Source organism: Anser anser, assembly GCF_964211835.1.
Source record: "Anser anser genome assembly, chromosome: 2".
Taxonomy (NCBI): domain Eukaryota; kingdom Metazoa; phylum Chordata; class Aves; order Anseriformes; family Anatidae; genus Anser; species Anser anser.
The window spans coordinates 79,462,975-79,479,438 of NC_139721.1; the positions used below are offsets into that span (position 1 = coordinate 79,462,975).

The window sequence follows — 16,464 nt, forward strand, 5'->3', positions numbered from 1 at the left end:
CCACAAGTAAGGAGCGCAGACCCAGCTCAGCGGAGGCTCTGGCTTACGTGTTTAGTCTTGCACTCTTGCTCAAGGAGTTTTGTCAAGAAGGATTTCAAGAGTCTAGGGGCCAAAGTCTCCTGCAAACCCTGTCTTTTATTTTCCTTGTCTCCTTCTTATGACTCTTGCCTTTAAACTTTAACTTGTCCCGCTAACAGAAAAATTAATAAACATAGCTATTTAATCAGACATTAGCTTACAGCTTTGCATTTCTACCATTATATCTCAATAATTCATATATCAAGCTTTATTTTACCAGTGCCCTCTTTAAAGCACCTTTTGGAGCATTTTTTGTAGGAAATTTTAATGAGGGCTCACATAGCACACCTCAGTAACAACGTCAGTATGTATTCTTGGGTATCTGCTGCAGCTCCTTGCTCAGGAAACAGCCTTGCTGCAGCGTTTGCTGCCAACAAGAGACTGCATGCCCTGCTCCCTACGCAGCTCTGTTGCTGTCACCCTTATCCCCCCCGTCCCCCAGCATCCTCCCGTCCTTGCCACCAGGCCCCGGGACGCTGTGTCCCAAAGCAGATGCAAAGCTGGAGAGCAGTTGCTGTGACTTCAGCTGAGCTATTCCCAGTGCACGCAGGAAAAGTAGCGAGACCTCACTAGACGGGAGCTGTAGAGCCTGTAAACGTGCATCTCGCTGGTGCAAAATCGGATGCAGAGCTCAGCTGAGCAAGCACCGAAACCCAGGAGGAGTCGAGGAGTCCCAGAAACAAGCACTGTGTCTGCTGGGCTGCCGGCCCTGCTCTGCAAGCGCAGAGAACACTGGCTCGACTTCTTTGTGAAGTGTAGTGTTTGGTATAATATCTATAGTAACAGGAAAAAAACAGTAATTATAAAGCAAGTGACTCCTATCACCGCAGTAAATACGAGGAGACTGGAGATAAAACACGTCAATGAGCAAAGCCCGAGTCTAACGAGGAACACAGTAAACATCTTCAGGAATTTCAGAAGAGCCGTAATGTGTCGCTCCGTTTTCATTTTTTCTTTCCTCTGTTCTTAGAAAAGCAAAGTTGTGGAGCAGTCAGGGTACCAAGGGAATAGAGGAATGCCAGTGAATTTGGTTTCTGATCTAAATTTGTTTTAATGCAGCATGAACAGACTGCTTTCCACTCTTGGGTCAGCAGTCTTTAACAGAAAGACAGTATTGTTTGCAAAGAACCACAGGAAAAGGCAAAAGGCAAAAGCAACCAATAGGTTGAAACTCACATATAACAAAATGTCACTTAAAATAAGAGGCATGCTTTTTCCCCAGCGTGTTTTCATGTGCAAACACCCTCCCTATTCAGAAAGCCCCGGTTTTTAATAAAACCATGTCGAAGGGGAAGGGAGGGGAGAGGAGAAAACTGAGGACCAGGCTGACACTGCGAGGCGCTGAGCACCTGCGCGTCTGAGGGACCTCAGCAGGCTGCAAGCACCGGGCACCTTCGGGGTAAGGTCTTACCTCGGGACCCCCTGCGTGCCTGCATAAGGAGCCACCACAAGCAGCACGGCCAACAAAATCCGGGCACAGTCCTTGCTTTTCCACCAGGAATCGCAGGTGTTAGAGCGGCGGCTTTATCTTATCCGTTCGATAATCTTTAATGTGACCAGCGTCCAAAGGGTTAAGGCAAATGAGCTTGGAGCGGCAATAAACATCAGGGCAATAAGAACAGCGGTGGAGATGTCTCCCTCCTCCTCCTCCTCTACGCCCCCTTCCTCCCCTCCCTCCCGCGCCTTTTCCACTTCACCGCTGCCTATCAGCACGAACCACGGAGAAGCCAGACCTCTCTGGCAATGACAGGGGGGCGATAAGAGACGAGAAGAAAACAGCAAGCCGTCTGGCCTGCTCAGGAAGCGGGGAACCGGCGGCATCGTCCCTCGGTGGGGCCGGGAGGCGGCCGGCAGCAACGCCCCGCTCGGCTCCACCAGCTTGAGCTCTGCCAGGGCCACGGCCACCGATAAGGCGTCACACCGAGCCAAGATGGCCCTGGGGCTGAGGCCTCGTGGCCAGGGCCCGGTGGCTTTGATGGCGGTGGGGCCGCGGCAGGCAGGAAGGCAGGCAGGCGGCCCACGGAGAGCACGTGCAGGCCTCGCGCCTCGGTGCGGAGCTGCACGGCCAAAACCCCGAGCAGGGCCGAGTCCTCCTCAAGCCTATCCGTTTGCCAAGTGAAGCCTGAGAAAGCGTCTCGGCCAGTGCTGTCCCTTGAGCCAGATAAAATTCCTCCCGAATTACAGCCTGATATCCCCCACAAGCCAGCGCTGAATTTAACTCGCTTTGAATCGGGAGCGGAGCTCACTTGGCTGGGGATCGGCAGCTCCATGGCATCCCACAAGCCAGGCTCTGGGTGTTTTTCGGGACCAGCCGCATGGGAGAGGTCAGGGGGTGCTCCCCCAGAGCAGAGAAAACCCCGCTGCTGCCAACTGGTGTGCTTTGGGCTAACCTATGGATAAAGAGCTGCCTGAATAACTGGCATTTTGCACGACATGGCTTAGAAACGTTTGCACATTTTCCCTTCCCAGCAGAGGTGTTGGTGAAGTTGCATACGAGCATATTTCTTCAGGCTGCCGGGCCAGAGAGAATGCCAGTCCATGACCTTCATATCAGTGAAAATAAGACCCTGTGAGGGTAGAGATCAGCTGCAGCACAGGAAAAGAATGGCTTCCTTCTCTTTTCCTGGTACCTCTGAGCTCTGATTTTGTTCACTGTTTAACTGTAGTGTGGTGCCTCTTGCTTCACGGCAGCCTGTTCTCAACTCCAACAATGCTTTTGGGAGGAAGAGTAAAATAACCATGCCTTCATCACACATGGTTTTATTGCTACACACAATTCTTATCGTTTAAGCCAAAGCACGGTACCTTTTCAAATAAATGAATGCAACTCTCACAATTTCGTTAATCAACTCTGTTTTCTTCATCACTCCTTACTTTTTGCATTTTCTGCAAACATCACGAAATCACTCTGTGTAGCTGTTAGACTTCGGTGGGGTTTATTGTGCAGTAACGGCTGCATTTCTGACTGGAAATGGAATATGGCCCCTAGGGTTAGCTGTCTTCACTGACAGACATGTCAAGATGAACAGGAAGACTGATAACCCCACAGATTCATGCTGCAAGGCTGCTTAGTTTCTCCTCTGCTTCCAGTAAAAAATACTTCGTTTATAACAAATTACATTGGATATATTAGTAGGTTTAGTGATCACTGCCAGCTGAATACCAAAAGATAAGCAATAAAACAATAAACATTAGGACAGCGGACTTCTATTCTACCTCTAGATATTTATCTATGTACCTTTACAGCATTAAGCAGCAATTTAGTGAATGCAGGTTTATGATTAGCAGGATATCACTACTGCATAGGATGAATTTCTCTATCTTGCAGATGACAAATTGGTGATTTTACGAATCCTAAGAACATTCATATCTCTGAAAAAATCAAGGCCTTTGTTAACATAAAAATTGTAATATTAAGAATGTTGGAAGGGTGTGCCATTATTTTTTCCCCAAATAAAAATATTAATTTCCTCAAAAGGTCATCTTTCATCTACAGAGCATGTCATCGGAAAACTCTAACCCACCTCTAATCTCCAATTGCTTTCTTTGACCTATGTTCAGTGCTCATCTCACCGCTCTCGAGGCTTGGCTGTGACTCAGGGTGGGCAGGAGAGATGACACTTCCTCCCTGGCATGTTGTACTGATGTATGAACCTCTGTCACCCTGACGCCTGTGGTAAGGCTATGGGTGAAAAGGACAGAGAGGGGATGGATACCTCTCTTTTCCTGTCTTCCTCCCCAGTATGGATTAACAAAGACAAAAGAGTTAGTGTGGAGAATGGTTAGTCATTTCTCACTGTTTGAAAACCAGTTGTAAATACTCCCTCCCTTGCAGTAAGAGTGATGAAGAAGGGAGCTGTCACTTCTCTGGGCAAAGCAGCAACATACTGCCCTTTACTGCTGGCTGTTTTTCTAGGAACAGCCTCCCTCTGCATGGTCATAAACCTGACCTAATTTATGGGGCACATCACCTTCCCACCACCCCTCACCACATTCCAATTTCTCACTAAAACCCCCATCAGATTTGAAAACCCTTTTGAAGACACAATATATGGGAAGAATTTAAGCCTCGAAAGGTTTAAAGGCAACTCATGAGCCGAGGCTTTGTTACCAAAGGAAAGAGACGGGATACCATGGGGCTGCTGTCTGCAAAAGTGAAGCTATCTTCGCTCAAGCACCTCTAGTTACAAAGCAAGGACTGATACACAAAAGGGTTAAAATAAAACAAGGTAGGATAATTTCTGATTCAGATTATGTCCCAAATGTATTCTCCAGTGTGCTTGATGGAGAAGGAAGTCCAAGCGGTGGCCTTTCACATGACATCATAAAAGCCTAATTTATCACCAGCCACCAAACATCTAGAAAATCATAACATCCTTTCAGGAAAACCATGTGCAAAATAATCAGATTTACTTTGATGAAAGCTATACTGCCTGAGTCCAAGTAGGACACTACAAAGAATAACCCTTTGCAGGTACTGGCGCACAACAAAGCAGGTCACATTTAATGCTTCAAACTCACTCTTTACCCATTAAACGGCTTATGCAGTTCCCGTCCGTAAACAAATGTATTTCTATGCTGCATGTGTATTCAACCAAGTCTGCTAAGATAAAACACTGGCCACTGGTAAGCCCAAGCAAAGTAGCCAGCTGAATATTTCCTTTACAGATGAAAAATCTGCTATTGCTGCAAATACAGGCACCATGCTCCCCACTGCCCTGTCTCACAGTCCCTTGCAGGTGTGTTAGGGATGCGGGCTGAGTATCAACATAGCATCTCACAGCTTTTGAAAGGATGCTCTGTTAAGTCACAGCAGCCTCTGGCAGCTGGGCGTTCAGAAGCATAAATCTGGTAGAAAGATAGATTTGCTTTCTTTCCTCCTGCACTTTAAGTTCATTCTATGAACCCCCAAGAATTGTTGCTCAGAATGAACTGTTAAGAGTGCCCACTTCATTGTCACTGCAGAGCATCTGAAGCTTTTGGCTATCTATACTAGACTTTCTGCGTACTGCCATTTCTAGTCATGACTAAAGATTGTTGGGGTACTATCACATTGCTATGTAACGAGAGGGCACACAATCAAATTCACCTGGAAATCAAAACCTGAATGTAGCAAAGCCCTCCCAAGACGCTGAGCATCATGGCGACGCTGAAGTGAGGGGTATATTGTACCTGACAGACCCCAAAACACTTTGCCAAAGACACTTGCCTCTGTCTATACAAGGCCCTCACATTTCTGGCTCTTCTACATAGTGGCCAGCGTCACCTGACTATCTTATTGGAAAAATACTGCTCGACTCCAATGAGGGATGTATCTCCATAAAATCAATCGGTCACACACAAATTAAATCAAACTAGTTCACTTTTTGCATTGATTAGATAGACAAAACAGACCATAAAGTGACTAATGAATGGATACAAATATCAGCTACGTGGTGTTCAGTACTGTGTTTTTTTTGTCTGTAGTGTAAGTCAGTCGGTACATATTTGAAGACACGCAGACTCCGATAGCCATTTAGCTCACTGGTCCAGCTGCTTAATAATCTGAGCCTTAGGCTCCTACTGGTCAATGGCCACAGGTTCTTCCGGTCTGACTTGAAAAATAACTGGCTTTTCCACAACATTCTTTGTAGTTTGTTGTTGCATGTTCTCTGATCTTGGTTAATAAAAATAACTTCCTATTACATTTCCTGCACAGGAAAGCCTGGAAAAAAAATCATACCTTTTCCTATTCTATCTTTGACTTTCTCTCAAAACAAACATTCAGCCTATCACAAAATCTTCCAAGAAATCAATAAAATAAATACAGATTTTTTTTTTTAATATTTTAGAGATAAGCCAAGCATTTTGTTCTCTTTTGTCCTTCCCTTTCCTTGGCCATTTAATTTCCCTCATTTTTCTTGTTGTTCATATCTTTCACATTTTGGGCTAATTTATATTTCTGCAAAATCCCATTTTTCTCCTTTCATTTTAAAACATTATTCTATCCTAATTTGGTGTCTCTTACAACTTTTCTCATTCAATCCCCTCCCATTTCTCTCTTGAGGATTATTCTCCTGTTCCTCACAAACAGCTTCTTAAACCTGGCTTTACTTCACCAGCTCTCCTTCACTCTCCAAATACATCACCTCCCAATGAGATTGCAGGATTTGGGAGACAATATATATCACCACTAGCACAGCAGAGGTTTGCTGACAGAGCAGAAACTTTGTTGAAATAAGTTTTAAAAAGCACAAAGATCTCCTAAAGCTTACAGTGCCAGTTTCAGTAGTGGTAAAAAAGTAGATTCGTTTATTGCTATTGCAGTTCACAGTAGTTGCCTATAAACTTCCACAGATTTGGCAGTGCATTCACCATATATACTTGAAAAGCATGCATAATATGCTCTGTTTCTTTCCAAAGCATCACTAAATGCAAATACCACTTCTTTAAATCTGTCCTCTCAATGACCTTCTCAGTTTAAACACCTTCAATTAAACAAGAAAAGAATTTTTGATCTGTTACCAAAAAATTCTTCATTATTTCGCCCCGCAGCAATCAAATATGAGAGAGCATTACAGAAGGGAAAAACATAGCGTTTTCTAGTGGTCCTGCCCTACTTGCCAAATGCCCTTTAGTTCCACTGCTAAAGAACAAGCAGACTACTCAGACACACACAGCAACGGGCATGGGCCTGGAATACTCCAGTGCTTTCACCTGTGTAATGTTTAAAATGTGAGATGCCTCATCCATCACTTGATTCCCTTACAAGGAAAGTGTCTCTTGAGACCGTTCACACAGAAATAGTCTATTGCCAACTTTCAATACGAAAGACAGAGCTGTTCCTCAGACAAGCAATCCTATTTTTCATTCACGTTTTGGCAGCACAGGGACGCCAGGTAAGGGTCCCATTATACGTTGCACAAACACAAAAATGGCAGTCCTTTCTCCGAAAATCTATCAAAGTCAAACACTGCCTCCTTGAATATTCTGTTAGAATTTTTCTGCAGTGCACAGCTCTTTCTCAGTGCAGGTTAAGATAAACCTTGAGGTTTGGTTTACTTTGATATATTCCAACATAACAGGCAATATATATGAACACATAAAGCCAGGAATGACAGTATTGTCATGTATCTATTGAGAATCTAAAAAGCAGCTGAAGAAAGCCAGATAAACATCTTGGCAGCTTCACTCCACTTGTAACCTGAGCAAGACTTCAAGTGGACATAATACCATTAAGACAAAATAGAACTGTTTTACAGCAGCACTACAATGACTACGAAGGACCTCCAGAGAAGAAAGATGCAGATTTTATACAATTAAACAATAGTAATGACATTACAATAGCAAGAAAACACTGCTACCCCCCTTTTACAAAGCTGGGAGGCATTAAGATCTGGGGACTTGACCAACACCTTGGAGCGAGGGAGGAACAAGAAGAGACGCTGGGCTTTATCCCACCACTTCCCTCTAAAAAATGTGAAATTTATTAGAGATAAAACAGTTGAAGTATTCACATCACACTGAATCTGGTGTAATTTGTCCCAAATAAGTCCTTGCTTTTTGTTTTGAGGTGAGCAACTCCCCAGCAGCAAACAGCTCTGAGGGTAAGTGGACATACCACACCTTGATGCAGCAGATGACTTATTCAGCTGCATATTCCTTACCTGTCTGAAGTTTCATTTCTATTTTTGTCCCTGGATTTTCTTTTTTAGCTTCTCTCATTTAAATCAAGTGCTCACCCTAATAATGTTAACAAATGATCATTTGCAGCCCAGCCTTCCCCCTCTAGGCCCCTATTACTGACCTGGGTGTAACAGGACTCAAGAGTTTACTGGTTTACTTGCCTTCTGTGCTCTGAAGACTAAATATTCTGCTTTTCAAAAGATTTTCTCTTCACATACTACATCAGAGCAAAAACTTAACATGTCAAAAAGCTGAGATTTCTGTGCAATCATGGGACACCAGAACTTCCTGTTTTATGAAAACAAACAAAAAAGGGCAATACAAGATTCATGACAGGACTGCAAAGGTTGGCAACAGAGAATAAACATAAATTCATTTCACCTCACTGTCATTCAAAGATTCACTCTGACTTGCAAGGCAGGACCCTTGCAGCACATTGATACTACAGCCTACAGCAGTATTTTTTCCTTTTTTCCTGATTCCATTTTCACTCCAAAAGACATCAGGCCATCAAAACCTTTTAGAAATACATCATCCAATGCAATTTTTGAAAAGGAAGTACAAAAGCCTTCAAACATATCATGGCAGATGCTCAACACTTTACAAACTATTATCAAGATTTACACAAATTAATAACGTGTTCTCTGTGTACTATTAGAACTACCCAAAAAGACTTCACATTCTGATGACATCCTGTTCAGCAGTGCTGCCTCCAGCATCTTGCTGCAGTACCATACAACTGAAACAGGAAACAACTGAAGGCTTTAGTAACCAGAAAATCCCAAACCAAAATGATGCTATGGATTCTAAATGAGATTTGCAATACTCTGGCACACAGCGTTTGTCGGGAAAGCTATTTATTTCTGTGGCCTTGAGGTTTGTTTTGAAAATGTAAAGACTGACATTGTTCACTAATATAAAAAAAAAGGATGATATTGATCTAGATGGGCTGCCTGGCAGTTTCCACTAAGAAGACCCAAATAAACCCATTGTATCTTTTTAAACTAAACATTACGCATTTTAATAGAGTATACTGCAGTAAAGTCCCATGAACTTACTATTCCTTGCAGGCAGCGAACAGAGAGAGCTCTGACTTTTTCTAGAACCTTTTGGCATCGTTTGTATTTAAATAATAACAGTCAGGATCATTTTCATCAACATGAAAAAGAAGTTCAGATCTAATCAAGAGACGGCACCATCTCCTGACACTGCCTGCTCTATGCTTGCTTGAGCACGTAGGCAGCAGCTGGCACTTCCTCGGCTTGATCATTACTATTGCTTTTCAAATTATGCCTGTCACACGGGTTAGGAAAACATGAGTAATTAAACATAAGCAACATCATAAAATAATAGTAAGAAAAAAATTAATAATAATCCAAAAGAGTGTTTGGGGCACCTCCCTAAACCACCTTGGATTTCTGCCCCTCCTGCTCAGACAGTTTTCCTCTGTGTACCTTTTAATTATTTCCTTCATGAGTCCTTTAAGGCAAAGAAGTTTATAGAGGAAGAAGAAAAAAAAGGTAGTAGAACTGATGAGAAAACTGATATGCAAAACAGAGAAACACCAATTAAGTAGTCTCTGAACTACTGCAGCCTGACTTTTAATCGCCTGTGGCAAAGATTTACTCTTCCCTATGACATTGCTAATTCAAGATGTGTGTACTATAAATGCAAAATTTTAGAAGCTGCTTGTTGCTTACTCAGACCACATGCTACAGCTGGTCACTGGGTGCAGTGTTTCTCTTCTGGCACATTAGTTCACTTTATCAAATTCAGTTTTTAAACCATATGCAGGTCAGTGCAAAAATTCTGCAGTCTTGCAGCCCCACCAGTACGTGTGCATGTATACCTGCTCTGGCTTGAAAAGCCAACAAACAGCTCATGCCTACCTCAGTTCTCTTAAAAAAACTGCATAAAACAACACAGCAGAGAAGACTGAGATGTTGGACTATGCTACTAAAAATCCTAACAGTTCTGCTGCAGCCTGTTTTTGTACACATGGAACTGAGCATGGGATTCTTGTAATTGCATAGGGAAAAGATGAGCTACACAAGTTAACGGGGCATTTTCCATCTGTAATTATTATTCTGTAGGATGTGTGAAATGTGTGGTCCTTCATGCCTTCAGCAGGCATGCAAATATTAGGTAAGAAGGGCATCATTTTCAGCTGCTTTGCATCCTGAATAGTTATTTATGTATCTAACCAAAAGGTGCAACCAACTCAATTTACCCTTACTTGGTCTGTTTTGCATGGAAATGAATTAGACACAGTATAATGAATACAATGTAGGGAAGACTCGTGCCTGTCTACGTAAGAAGAAAAATAAGTGCAACATCATACCTAATGTTTAATACATTCAAATCCACATATTAAAGGCACATTTAGACGTGGTTCTTGTTCTCATTGGGTAATTTTTGCTCAGGTGAGTGCCTGTGTTTTCACACAAACTTCAGCACCTCTCTGAAATAAAGGTCTTATCCCATAAATCTAATGCTTCACTTTCTATATTTAAGATAAGAAGTGTTGAGCTTACTGTGTCAGAGATGTACTAAAGATGTACGACCACTGTACCAAAAGCATGCCAGAAGTTCAATACACCTGCTGAAGCTATCTAATACAACACCGTGGCTTGGGATTTCTATTTCTGGTGAGGAGGTACTTCCATGTTCTCAGGCAAACTCCCACTGAAATCAACAGGATCCTGGCCAAGCAGTGGCTGAGTGGGCTAAATACACCCAAGCTTTGTAATGTCCATCATCACTGCTGGTAGCATCCTGACAGGATAAACTCACAAATTCGATAATAGCAAGAAATGAATTTGGCAGTCTGCACCTGCCGTTATTCCTGTTCTTTATAATACCTCCTTTATTCAGTCTTGTTTTCACTAGTTTGATGTAAAGATCATTAAACACAACAGCAGATTCTCTCCTTTATGTCAAGGTTTGGATTAAGCTCTTCTTTCTCAGCATGAACATATAACATGAGAGGCCTATGAAAGTCTATGTTATTATTCCTCCTCGGACTGTTTTCTTGGATATTCTCAGCATCTGCAATTCACGACTCTTTTAATCTTCCCTTTGATTTTTTTCTACTATACCTTTTTCTTTTCTCACCGTTGCTTTCTTCCCCAGCCTTAAAGGCTCCACCCTTGCCTTCCTATTCCCCAGCCCACTGAGATCCTTGTTTTCTGCTGTCTTATGGCTTTTCTACCTTTCTCACACATTAATATACATACTTCAATCTCTGGTCCCATCTCTGGAGAAGGTGTTCAGTTAAGTTGGCTCCTTCCACTCTCAAGCTTTCCAGCATAGTTGGCTTGCCAGAACTGGGGGTAAATTATCCTCAGATTCATTAATTCAGCTATAATAAACTCCATTTACTATTTACCAATATGCCACATGTGGGGAAGAATGTATATGAAAGCAGGAGACCCTCTGGCTGGTTTATGGACCCAAAGTCTTTCTGGGACGGTCAAAGATCTCCAAGATATCTCTGAGCATTAAGTTTTGCACTTGGATTTCTAATTTAGCTGAAAGATGTGTAAAAACACTTGCAGTCAGACAGCTCCTTGGCTATACATCTAAGGAAGCTCAAAGTGTAAGTTATTACTTCCAAAGTCAATTGTAACTTATGCTCACTAAATTGGCTCCAGATTCACACGCTTCAGACAGTAGTATAGGCATAATTTATTATTTTGGTGAAAAGCACCCATTTTAGCTAAACCGCACCCCAGCTGGGAGTCTCACCAGCAGAAGCGCCAAAGGCAGAGCAATTCAGAGATGCACGGAGCTTTTGGTGGCCAGCAGAACCAGGGTGAATAAAGCTCAACATGTAATAGTGTCTGTCAGCACTCTGAAACGTATAACCTCTCCCAAACATAGGGGGTCCGCAACACAAATCCGAGAGGAAAATTTGTTCCCATGGTTCAATCATCACGTTAGGTGAGGAGGTTTCCTTGCTTTTAACATCCATGCAATTCATACAGAAGAAATGTACGGACAGTGGTGAAACCACTGCAGCTTTCTGGGGACCTAATGTTTTGATCTCTGCCCTCAAATGTGTATCTTATTTTCTCCTGTGAAGAAAACGGTGTATATAAATATGGCACTAGGGGTTTGAAAGCTGTAATTTTAGACTTCTAACCCAGACGCCGAGTTAAGAGCCTAACCAAGGCAGAGATACAAAATCTACATAAGCTCGGAGCTCCTCTCTCACTAATTATACTGGAGACCTGCATTATTGTGATGCATTTGAATTCTGCCCCTTCCAATGGCAGCAGTGACTTGAAATACTTTGCTCCACCAGAGAGGTAACGTCCCAGCAAGATTGCTTTACCTGCTGTCTACAGAAATACTGACCTACATACCTTGCAAAGACTTCTTTTTCCCCAGGTGAACTCCTGCATCACCAGATACCCAACGGCAGCCTCCTCATGAGATCTCTAATAGCAGCAGCTGCTGAAGGAAAGGGAACTGCAGAAAAACGCTTGTTGCCAAACTGCACATTTGAATGGAAGGAGGAGAAACAGATGGGGAAATCACTCTTCAGACAGTGTTTACTAGCACAATCAGCACCTGAGGCAGCACTTATTCAGGTGCTGAAATTACAGAGGTAAGTTTTATGATGAGAAATCTATTCCTCATATGACAGCTATATTTCTCATCACAGATCATAAAAAGCAGATGATCCATCAGATAACTACTTGACTGTAACGTGCATCACAATAAAACCATCAACTTTCTATTTTGTTTTACGACCCTGGTTACATCTGGAATGCTTTCAAGAAGGATACTGATGTTTGCTTTGGGTATGAACTGACTCAGGGCACTTTTGGATTGCTATTTATGCAGTGGTAGATACTAATAAGAATGAGAAATGATAGCAGAATTACCTCCAATTTTGCTACCAGGAAGATTACCATACCACCACCAATATGACTTTATTGAATATTTTTCTTGGACTGGACCATAAAGATTCTTAATTGTCTGACACCTTCCTCTTCCTTTTCAGTCAAACTTTTAGTCCTCTTTTTCCTCTAACATTACAGATCTCCACAACTACTAATTCAATAATATCAATAATAATAGCAATAAAACTGGTATTTGTAGTAACTCATATAGCTCCATCTTTCCATAGTAACAACAGTAATTTCTTATCTTTACATAGTATTTGTTGTCAGGCCATTTCTAATTCTTGTCCTCTTAAAGGCAGGCAAAAGGCAGGCAAAAAGTGTTCTTTTTTTTTTTTCCCAAAGTTTTAGAGCAAGACTCAAGTCAAATTCGTGATTTATCTAAGACTATATAATGGAAATATGAGCTTTGTTGTAATTCAACACCCCAAAAAGACACGTTACCCAAATAAAATTTTAAAAAGATCTGTTCTTGAAGATTGTTGTGATCTCAGTAGAGCCCTTCAATTCAAAAAAGTTGTGCTTATTGATGTGTAGTTTGCCTCTTTGTTTGGCAAGGTTACAATCCCATTAAACAAAACAAAACAAACTAACCCTCTGCTCTTGCACAACTCTGCCAGGAGGGCTTGCAAGTTCTCTGGACAATTGAGGTTGCTCCTAAATTGTGGGGTTGATCCATCACATGTTGAAATCAACAACACTGAACCATAGCTCAATATTCAAATCAGTTCTGTGTGGAGGAACAGAATTTCTGTAACCCGCCAGGACATTGAGTTACTTCATTCTTAACCTTAAAGAAATGGGTTAAAGCAATATATAGTTCGCATTGCCCTGGAAAAGCTCAATTGTGCTTGGTACTAGCGAAGACTTTCATTCATTCCAAGCACCAGACTTCAGACATTGTTTTTTAACTGCTCGATAAAATTCAGATGTTTTATAAAGGTCCTTCTTCCCTACATGTGCCCACCCAAGGAGAAGCAGCAGCAGCAGGGTTTCTGCTAAAACCTGACAATGAAATTTGCCTTTGGAGAAAGACCAAGCATGGAAGACTTCAGTGTAAACAACAATTACTTCAGAAAATTATGAGTGGACCAGCCTGGGGAAGGAGAGTTGTGAAGAAATGTATTTTGCCAGCTCAAATTCAGCAGGCCGTGTCAAGCTCCCACCTTCTTAATGCACCACGAGAACAGACAAAAGAAGTATCTTATTTTACATCCAGACCTCCCCCACTGCAGTTACGGCAGTCTGACCAGGCCTTCACCCCAAATCTCACCCTTCCTCCAACTGGCAGCTGAGAAGAACTGCGTAGCCTGCACCTATAATCTTCCTTCTGCCCAGGCTGATGGAGGTCCAGGCTGCCCCTGGATGAGGCTGGTGAACTCACACACCCTTGGCTGAGCACCAAACTCCCACTGCATTTTGCTCAGTTACACAAATGTATTTTTCTTTTCTAATGGTTCTGGTAGATGCAGCCAGATCCTAAGGGTACTCTAGGTGGCAGGTTTCTTGTCTGCAAAGACAATTGTGCCTGTGTGTCTGCTAAATTACCAAACTATTTTGTGCCAACTAGCAAGAAATGGAAACAAAGGGGCTGAAGCCTTTTTCTTTGACATTTTGCCGAGTACAAATATTGGGGAACAGCACAGAGGAAGAGAAAAAAAAATGTAATGATGAAGTGCTGTGGTTTGGGTCCATAATAATAAAATACGCAGGAATAGGGACTGCACTTACAAAACAAATGGGATGGCTCCTTGTTGCCAGATAGGTGTTCTCATTGAAGATCCTTTAGATGCTTGTGTGTCATTAGTGTGATGAAAGGAACTTTAACACCTGCTTGATTGTGTGCAAACACTATCCCCATCATCAAGACCTAGATCATGCTATAAAGTACTTGTTAGATGGAAACAAACACACTAGGGGGATAAAGCAGGGCCTGAACTGCACAATAAAATAGAGATAGCAAGTGAAACATCTTCCTTCCTCTGTTTTGAAAGAAAAAAAAGCAATTAATATCTCACCTGTACCCACAGAAAATAAGCAAAATGCATGCAAGTGTTCCTTCTGTGTTTCTAAAATCTTCAGGTTGTCTAATAGGGCTGCTATTTTGTCCTGTGGATGAGGCATTGCTATTTCAAGTTAAGAAATATTTCCATTTAAAAATTCGTAATTGTAAAGTTAACCTCTGAAAAACAGATCTAAACGTACAAGATCAAGAAACGCATTATATAAGTGGGGGTACTCTCTAACGACCCCCAAGCAAATTGGAATAAATTTGTATCTTTTTAAAATCAGGCAATTACCTGATACCTGCAGCTGGGGAGGGCCACTCATGTTTCTCTTAGCACAATATTCAAAATCTTTTTTCCATGATGGTTAGTTTCAATAAGAAAACATACATTTCAGTACGATGAGATTCTGTGCTAGGGTTTACTCCTACTCTTTCTCCTTGAAGGCCCTCTTCCCACCCCTGCAGCAGTATCTGTCTGCCAAGCCAGCCCAATGTTCTCCTCATATTTTAATTGGAGCTAACTGGATCCATCTGCTGCATGACTCAGGGGTTACTCTGAACCTTGGAGAAAAAATCCATTCTTATGCCAGGTCTCAGGGATTTCAACCCTGTTGTAAGAGAACACTGGTTTCTGTTAAAATTTATATAATGGAAATTTAAAATTTTAGTGCAGATGTTGCACAGCAGTGAAGAGCTGAGTGAGATGCTTGGTGATACATCTCTGCAAAGCAGTTTGAAGTCAAAGGTAATGAATGTATGGCTGCTGACCCCTCTGCTTCACAGCTGGCTTGCTATTATTCATGATGCTGAAAGGTCAGTGTGCGTTTTTATAGCTTACTACACTTTTGTTAAGGCCTGGACCTGAAAAAGCATGCTTTGGCTATCACCAAGATTGTTGCTGTCCTTATGCATTATGACTGATAGTGTTTACAAATGTCTGCAAACATCTGAAATACTTAGGCCAAGGAAGTGTTTGAAATGGGCACCCATGTGAGGAGGCATTTCTACTTTTCACTGCTGGCAGCCAAAAAGAAGGCAGCGTTTAATAAGTAGCACTGATGAGTGGGGGAGTGTGTGTGTGGGAACAATGCTCAAACAAATTGGAGCCTATGATTACTTTTTCACTGGTGACTGAAGAATCACGGTATCATTTTGACATAGCTTGGCCACTGGAATATTTTTAACTGAGGCATAAACATAATATCATATTACTTCAACTGCTATTAGAGCATTGCGTACAATTAACTCCCACTGATTTAACAGTGCTTGAAAAAAAATAATATAGCATTTGTCCCCATGGAATAAGAGTTTTCAAGATCCTGGCAATTGGTTGAATGAAGCAACAGAAGCAACAAAAGTACTGAAAATGCTAAATAACTAATGGGAACCAAATCTGAGCAGCTTTCTCTATGCCAAGAACCATAGGAACCTGATCATAATTTTTGGCAGTTATTCCTTTAAGAGAGCTCCTAGTGGTTTATATTGGTCTAAAAATTAGCATCTGCTTCCCTGAGTTCCTAAAATGCAGTTCGAACCAGCAATGAATCCAAATAAATCATACATTATGGGGGTACAACATAATTGGTTACGAAAAGTGTGGGGAGCTTTTAGTACATCCTGCTAAATGCCTTGGTCTGGACAAATCATGGGTGAAAAATTTTTGAAATGCTGTCAGGTTCTGAACTATTCCACTCAGCACTAGAAATCTGCCTTCCACGCTCTCCAGAAGGCTGAAGTGCAATGACAAAGCATGACAGGCCTCTCCAAATATTTAAGCAATAGAGAACAAAGGTATGAGACAAT

The 16,464-nt window shown here is 42.0% G+C and overlaps 1 protein-coding gene across 2 annotated transcripts in view; it reads right to left on the reverse strand.

Moving 5' to 3' along the window:
• Positions 1–16,464, reverse strand: part of GMDS (GDP-mannose 4,6-dehydratase) — a 409,651-nt gene that overhangs the window by 5,979 nt on the left and 387,208 nt on the right. The gene's annotated exons all lie outside the window — the stretch shown is intronic.